Below are 7500 nucleotides of genomic sequence, written 5' to 3' on the forward strand. Positions count from 1 at the left end.
AAAGTTGTGAAGTTGAAGAATTTTTGTGTTGAGTACGATGTTGTTACTAGTAACCATGTCGACAGCTGAGAACTGTTCTCTAACCAATAGAAGGTGAAACTTCTGTATGTGAAAAGGCAATTTGAGCGAGATTTCTTAGCAGACTAGTATTATGTTGTTTCTAGTAGGCGAAAGCCGAAACATCAACATGTGAAAATCTGATATTAAATCCTCAATCATTTTCCCTAGTATTATACAGCTACTAGTAGCCGTAATTGGTCAGGGAAACATTGTTGACCGGTGAAACTTCACATGGGAAAGACACACAAATTACTTGACAAAACAATAAGTATTATGCTGTTTTCTAGTATGCGAAAGCAGAAACATCAGCATGTGAAAGTTGTGAAGTTGAAAAGTTTTTGTGTTTGAGTACGGTGTTGTTACTAGTAACCATGTCGACAGCTGGAAAGCTGTTCTCTAACCAATAAAAGGTAAAACTTCTGTATCTGAAGAGGCGGCGTGATTGAGATTTTTAACAGACTAGTATTATGTTGTTTCTAGTAGGCGAGAGCCGAAACATCGACATGTGAACATCTGGTTTTTAAATCATGAGTCAATTCTCCCTAGTATGATACAGTTGTTAGCCGGTATTGGTAACAGTAGAACAGAGATTTGGAGGGCAAAACCTGCTCATGGGAAATGCTCACAGAGCGCTATCTACCAGTACACATAGTATTATGCTGTTTCTAGTACGCGCGAGCCGAAACATCAGCATGTGAAATGTGTAATCGTGGGTAACTCTAAGTGTGTAGAGTACTGTGTAGTAACTAGTAGCCATGCCAAAGCATGCATTGAAAACTCTTCGTGATTTAAAAAGCTCAAAGCAAGATTGACGAGGCCGCAAGGCTATGTCTTTCTAAATTCGAACAAATCGAAAGATTGTTCAAAGTACAATTAAACTGATTGATCCTGTCAGTTGCCATATGCTTGTCTGAAAGACTAAGCCATGCATGTGCAAGCGAAGCTTGAAAAAGTGGAACCGCGAATGGCTCATTAAATCAGTTACTATCTATTAGTTGATTTGCAAGCTAAATGAATAACTGCGGTAACCCTGCAGCTAATGCATGCTGATTGTCCGACACTGTCGGAGACTTTTACAAGACTACACCGGGTGATTTGCTAAGTACAGACACATCCCGTGATGAGTCCTAGTAACTGAAAGATCCCAGATAGCTTCGGCTTGGGGACGGAACTTCCGAATTTCTGACCTATCAACCTATGATGGTAGTGTAACGGACTACCATGGTTGTGACGGGTAACGGGGAATCAGGGTTCGATTCCGGAGAGGGAGCCTTAGAAACGGCTACCACATCCAAGGAAGGCAGCAGGCACGCAAATTACCCACTCTCCCGCACGAGGAGGTAGTGACTAGAAATAATGATATGAACCTTTATGGTTTGTAATCAGAATGGAATGGACTTAAAAGCTCCATTGATGAACGAGTAGAGGGCAAGTCTGGTGCCAGCAGCCGCGGTAATACCAGCCTCTACAAGCGTATGCAATAGTTGCTGCGTTTAAAAAGCTCATAGTTGGATCTGTTTGAGTAGAACGGCAACATGGTCTTCAGTTAAATCTGTTGACTCGTTCCGCTCATCCTTCGCATCGAAGAAATAGTTTGCACTTAAATGTGACGAACTGTGGAAACGGTGTTTTCACCCTGAGAAAATTAGAGTGTTCAAAGCATCCTTTGGGATCGAATAATAAAGCATGGAATAATGGAGAATGACCCGCTACTCGATTGATGCCGGTTGGCTGAGTGCGGTAATGATTGAAAGGAACAGACGGGGGCATTTGTATTGCTACGTTAGAGGTGAAATTCTTGGATCGTGGCAAGACAAACTACTGCGAAAGCATTTGCCAAGAATGTTTTCATTAATCAAGAACGAAAGTCAGAGTATTGAAGAGGATTAGATACCCTCGTAATTCTGACCATAAACTATACCAACCTACAATTTGTCAAAGTCGATCTTGACTTGGCAAGAGATTAACCGGGAAACCAAAGTTTATTGGTTCCGGGGGAAGTATGGTTGCAAAATCGAAACTTAAAGGAATTGACGGAAGGGCACCACCAGGAGTGGAGCCTGCGGCTTAATTTGACTCAACACGGGAAAACTCACCCGGTCCAGACATCTTAAGGATTGACAGATTGAATATCTTTCATGATTATATGGGCGGTGGTGCATGGCCGTTCTTAGTTAGTGGAGTGATCTGTCTGGTTAATTCCGATAACGAACGAGATCTTCTCCATCTAAATAATGAAAATTCACTATATGTGAATTCAAACACTTCTTAGAGGAACTATGCGGAATTAAATACCGCAGATGAAGTGAGGCTATAACAGGTCTGTGATGCCCTTAGATGTTCTGGACTGCACGCGCGCTACACTGTGTACTTTTAGATTGAGTACTCAGCCCTTGGTCCGAAATGGACTGGGCAATCAGAGAAAAGTACAGCGCTTCAAGGGGATCGTCTGTTGTAACTTGCAGACGTGAACCAGGAATTCCTGGTACTTATGAGTCAACAACTCATAGGGATTACGTCCCTGCCCTTTGTACACACCGCCCGTCGCTACTACTGATTGGATAGTTAAGCAAGAATTGCAAATTCCTACTGTTGGGACTTCGGTCTCCGGCAACGGGATGAAGCGGATCGAGCTTAATTGTCTAGAGGAAGTAAAAGTCGTAACAAGGTTTCCGTAGGGGAACCTGCGGAAGGATCAGTGATTGATTCCTTCGGGCATGGCTGCTGGTAGAGGCCATGTCTGTAGTGCGCATGACGCTCTGTCGCTAGAGATTGCTTGGCAACCAATCTCGAATTATGTATCGAGCTCAAAAAACTACTTGTGTGGATACATAGTTCAGCAGTCATGGCAAGGGACTGCTTAAAGGGAGACTAGTTAGCAAAAGCAGCCTAGCAGAACTGCAGCTATCTAGATCTCAGAAGCTGGGTTATAGAAGCCCAGCTATAGACTTGTGAATGAGAAAGGCCTAAAAAGGTCCACAAGTCGCGTGGTTAGAACCGACACGCAAAAATCCCAGCGAGTGACAGAGCGTTGCGCTGTTCAGTGGGAAAGAGTTGAGCTACTCGGGGCGCCCACTGAACTTGCTCCGAGCCAAAGGCTCGAAAAAACACAGCTTAGCCTCAGATCCTTTACATAGAAGGCTAGCTAAAATAAACTTACCTTGGACGAGGGTAAAGTTTAGTCAGTTCTTAGGGGAGAGTAATCCACAGCTTCTCGCCCTCTGAACATTCTCCCAGATATGTAGGTCTGGGAGAGTCTCCTCCTGTTCTTCGGAATCTGGAGGTAGACAAAGACAGTACGATACGATCTTGCATCGGGATGACTAACCGATAATGATCATAATCTGACAATTTTTCCGGCTTGAGGCACCGGAGTCAGATTAAAGACACATACTGAACTAAAGGCGTATGTGCAAAGCTTGTCGGAGTGTAGAGAGTCAAGCTGAGTTGACTCGTCACGTGGTGATGACAACAGCCATGTGCAAAACACTCACAACTTTATCGTCTATGTGGAAAAGGTTGCTAACAGCGCTCTCTATGAGAGGCCCTCGCATATAACTATACGAGGAAAAGGCGATAGAGTTGTTTGAATGTGGGGCAGGTTCATCGACAAGCTAAGTTGATCACATTCTTGTTGTGGCATCCTACTAGAATTGGTCACGGTCTGCACCAACTCTCCCCAAGTTGGCCAGACTTAAAACTAGAAATAAGGTTTGCAGCTATGTGAACCTAGAAACTGTAAAGGAGTTGAAAGAACTTAAAGGAATTGAAAGAGGCCTTGAGGTATATCCTCTTGGTAAAGACCCACAAAAGCTCACAAAAGTGGCTTCGAAGGGCAAAACTGGTTCATCCAAAACAATTGGAGAGCTTAAAGCAGAACCAATTCGAATGAAACACTATTGGTGAAACTTCATCATGAGAACGTCACAAGCTGATCACGCTCTATGATATGACTAGTATTATGTTGCTTCTAGTAGGCTAAGCGCAAGCCGAAACATCAACATGTGAAAGTCGTAGAATTTTGCAATCAAACTGTGGCTAGTACTGTGATGTTACTAGTAACCTGGTGTTCCGTCATATGGCCAAGAGAGCATTTGAAGGCGAAACTTCTGCATGGGAAAGCTGCATCATGATCAAAATTTTATATCGAGTATTATGTTGACGTTAGTAGGCCTTGGCCGAAAACGCAGCATGTGAAAGGTATAGATAAAAGTTATTGTTGCAGTCAGTACTGTGTAGTTACTAGTAGCTGGATTTAAGCTCAAAATGAGACACTGTTGGTGAAACTTCATCATGAGAATGTCACAAGCTGATCAAGCTCTATGATATGACTAGTATTATGTTGCTTCTAGTAGGCTAAGCGCAAGCCGAAACATCAACATGTGAAAGTCGTAGAATTTTGCGATCAAATTGTGGCTAGTACTGTGATGTTACTAGTAACCTTGTGTTACGTCATATGGCCAAGAGAGCATTTGAAGGCGAAACTTCTGCATGGGGAAGCTGCATCATGAACAAAAGTTTATATCGAGTATTATGTTGACATTAGTAGGCCCTGGCCGAAAGCGCAGCATGTGAAAGGTATAGATAAAAGTTATCGTTGCAGTCAGTACTGTGTAGTTACTAGTAGCTGGATTTAAGCTCGAAATGAGACACTGTTGGTGAAACTTCATCATGAGAACGTCACAAGCTGATCACGCTCCATGATATGACTAGTATTATGTTGCTTCTAGTAGGCTAAGCGCAAGCCGAAACATCAACATGTGAAAGTCGTAGAATTTTGCGATCAAATTGTGGCTAGTACTGTGATGTTACTAGTAACCTTGTGTTACGTCATATGGCCAAGAGAGCATTTGAAGGCGAAACTTCTGCATGGGGAAGCTGCATCATGAACAAAAGTTTATATCGAGTATTATGTTGACGTTAGTAGGCCCTGGCCGAAAGCGCAGCATGTGAAAGGTATAGATAAAAGTTAGCGTTGCAGTCAGTACTGTGTAGTTACTAGTAGCTGGATTTAAGCTCGAAATGAGACACTGTTGGTGAAACTTCATCATGAGAACGTCACAAGCTGATCACGCTCTATGATATGACTAGTATTATGTTGCTTCTAGTAGGCTAAGCGCAAGCCGAAACATCAACATGTGAAAGTCGTAGAATTTTGCAATCAAACTGTGGCTAGTACTGTGATGTTACTAGTAACCTTTTCTTACGTCATATGGCCAAGAGAGCATTTGAAGGCGAAACTTCTGCATGGGGAAGCTGCATCATGAACAAAAGTTTATATCGAGTATTATGTTGACGTTTAGTAGGCCCTGGCCGAAAGCGCAGCATGTGAAAGGTATAGATAAAAGTTATCGTTGCAGTCAGTACTGTGTAGTTACTAGTAGCTGGATTTAAGCTCGAAGTGAGACACTGTTGGTGAAACTTCATCATGAGAACGTCACAAGCTGATCACGCTCTATGATATGACTAGTATTATGTTGCTTATAGTAGGCTAAGCGCAAGCCGAAACATCAACATGTGAAAAGTCGTAGAATTTTGCGATCAAATTGTGGCTAGTACTGTGATGTTACTAGTAACCTTGTGTTACGTCATATGGCCAAGAGAGCATTTGAAGGCGAAACTTCTGCATGGGGAAGCTGCATCATGAACAAAAGTTTATATCGAGTATTATGTTGACGTTAGTAGGCCCTGGCCGAAAGCGCAGCATGTGAAAGGTATAGATAAAAGTTAGCGTTGCAGTCAGTACTGTGTAGTTACTAGTAGCTGGATTTAAGCTCGAAATGAGACACTGTTGGTGAAACTTCATCATGAGAACGTCACAAGCTGATCACGCTCTATGATATGACTAGTATTATGTTGCTTCTAGTAGGCTAAGCGCAAGCCGAAACATCAACATGTGAAAGTCGTAGAATTTTGCAATCAAACTGTGGCTAGTACTGTGATGTTACTAGTAACCTTTTCTTACGTCATATGGCCAAGAGAGCATTTGAAGGCGAAACTTCTGCATGGGGAAGCTGCATCATGAACAAAAGTTTATATCGAGTATTATGTTGACGTTAGTAGGCCCTGGCCGAAAGCGCAGCATGTGAAAGGTATAGATAAAAGTTATCGTTGCAGTCAGTACTGTGTAGTTACTAGTAGCTGGATTTAAGCTCGAAGTGAGACACTGTTGGTGAAACTTCATCATGAGAACGTCACAAGCTGATCACGCTCTATGATATGACTAGTATTATGTTGCTTATAGTAGGCTAAGCGCAAGCCGAAACATCAACATGTGAAAGTCGTAGAATTTTGCGATCAAACTGTGGCTAGTACTTTGATGATGCTTGTAGCCAACCGAATTGGTTGAAAAGCCCAATAAGTAAGCTAACTTGGGAGAGCTTGTTGGAAACCAAATGCTACTAGATTGGTCCAAATACATCCTTCAACAGGGGATCACTTGGCTCGCTTTACGAAGAGGAGCACAGCTATATGTGTTAATTCGGTATGAATCGCAAGATTTGTTTACCGACCTCTCTAACGCAAAAGGCGGTCTCGGCTTCGGCTGTTGACTGCGTCCGATTCAGGGTTATATAACTCTCGATTGAACACATTGATGTTCTATTGTTGGTGCTTCCAATAAAATTGGAACACTTAAAGCAGAACCGATTCAAATAATAGCATTCTGATCAATGATTGCATTCCTTGATCAAGAACTGCTGGAGTCATTGTGATGGCGAATTTTCTTCATAAGAAAATTGCAAAGAGACGGAACTTAATGAGACTAGTATTATGTTGTTTCTAGTAAGCGGAAGCTGAAACAGCAACATGTGAAAATCAAGTTTTGTTCAATGATCTCGAGGCGATAAGTACTATGAAGCAACTAGTAGCCTAAGCATGACTCAGATTTGAGACAGTCAAAAAGACTGGCGAAACTTCTTCACATGAAAGTTACATAGAGAACTACAAATGTATACAGCGAGTATTATGTTGTTTCTAGTAGGCGAAAGCTGAAACATCAACATGTGAAAGTTGTCTGCAAACTGTAGAACGATATGTGATTAGTACTGTGCTGTTACTAGTAGCCAGTCTGACTGTAGAAGCCAAGACAAAGGGAAACTAATGCATCTGAAAAGGACAAGTTATGGAAAGGTATGCACGATAAGTATTATGTTGTTTCTAGTAAGCGGCAGCTGAAACATCAACATGTGAACGTCGTTGTGTACAGTAACCTAGAACTATATAGTCCTTAGTAACGTGCATTTACTAGTACCTGTAATTGGTATTCAGACTCAGGCAGTTTGGAATAGTTTGGCAAAGATGCACCAGAGAAAACTGGGATTTGATACAGAAATTGTTGAATACAAGTATTATGCTGCTTCTAGTAGGTTGAATCCGAAACATCAGCATGTGAAAATTGAAAACATTTCTGGTTCGAATTGTCACAAGTATTTGGTGATC

At 42.0% G+C, this 7500-nt stretch overlaps 1 pseudogene; it reads left to right on the forward strand.

Moving 5' to 3' along the window:
- Positions 1-6479: 6479 nt before the first annotated feature.
- Positions 6480-6631, forward strand: LOC142357980 (5.8S ribosomal RNA; annotated as a pseudogene).
- The last annotated feature ends 869 nt before the right edge of the window (positions 6632-7500 follow it).

The sequence above is a fragment of the Convolutriloba macropyga genome, unplaced genomic scaffold, assembly GCF_964194025.1.
Source record: "Convolutriloba macropyga unplaced genomic scaffold, txConMacr16.3 SCAFFOLD_4781, whole genome shotgun sequence".
Classification (NCBI taxonomy): domain Eukaryota; kingdom Metazoa; phylum Xenacoelomorpha; order Acoela; family Convolutidae; genus Convolutriloba; species Convolutriloba macropyga.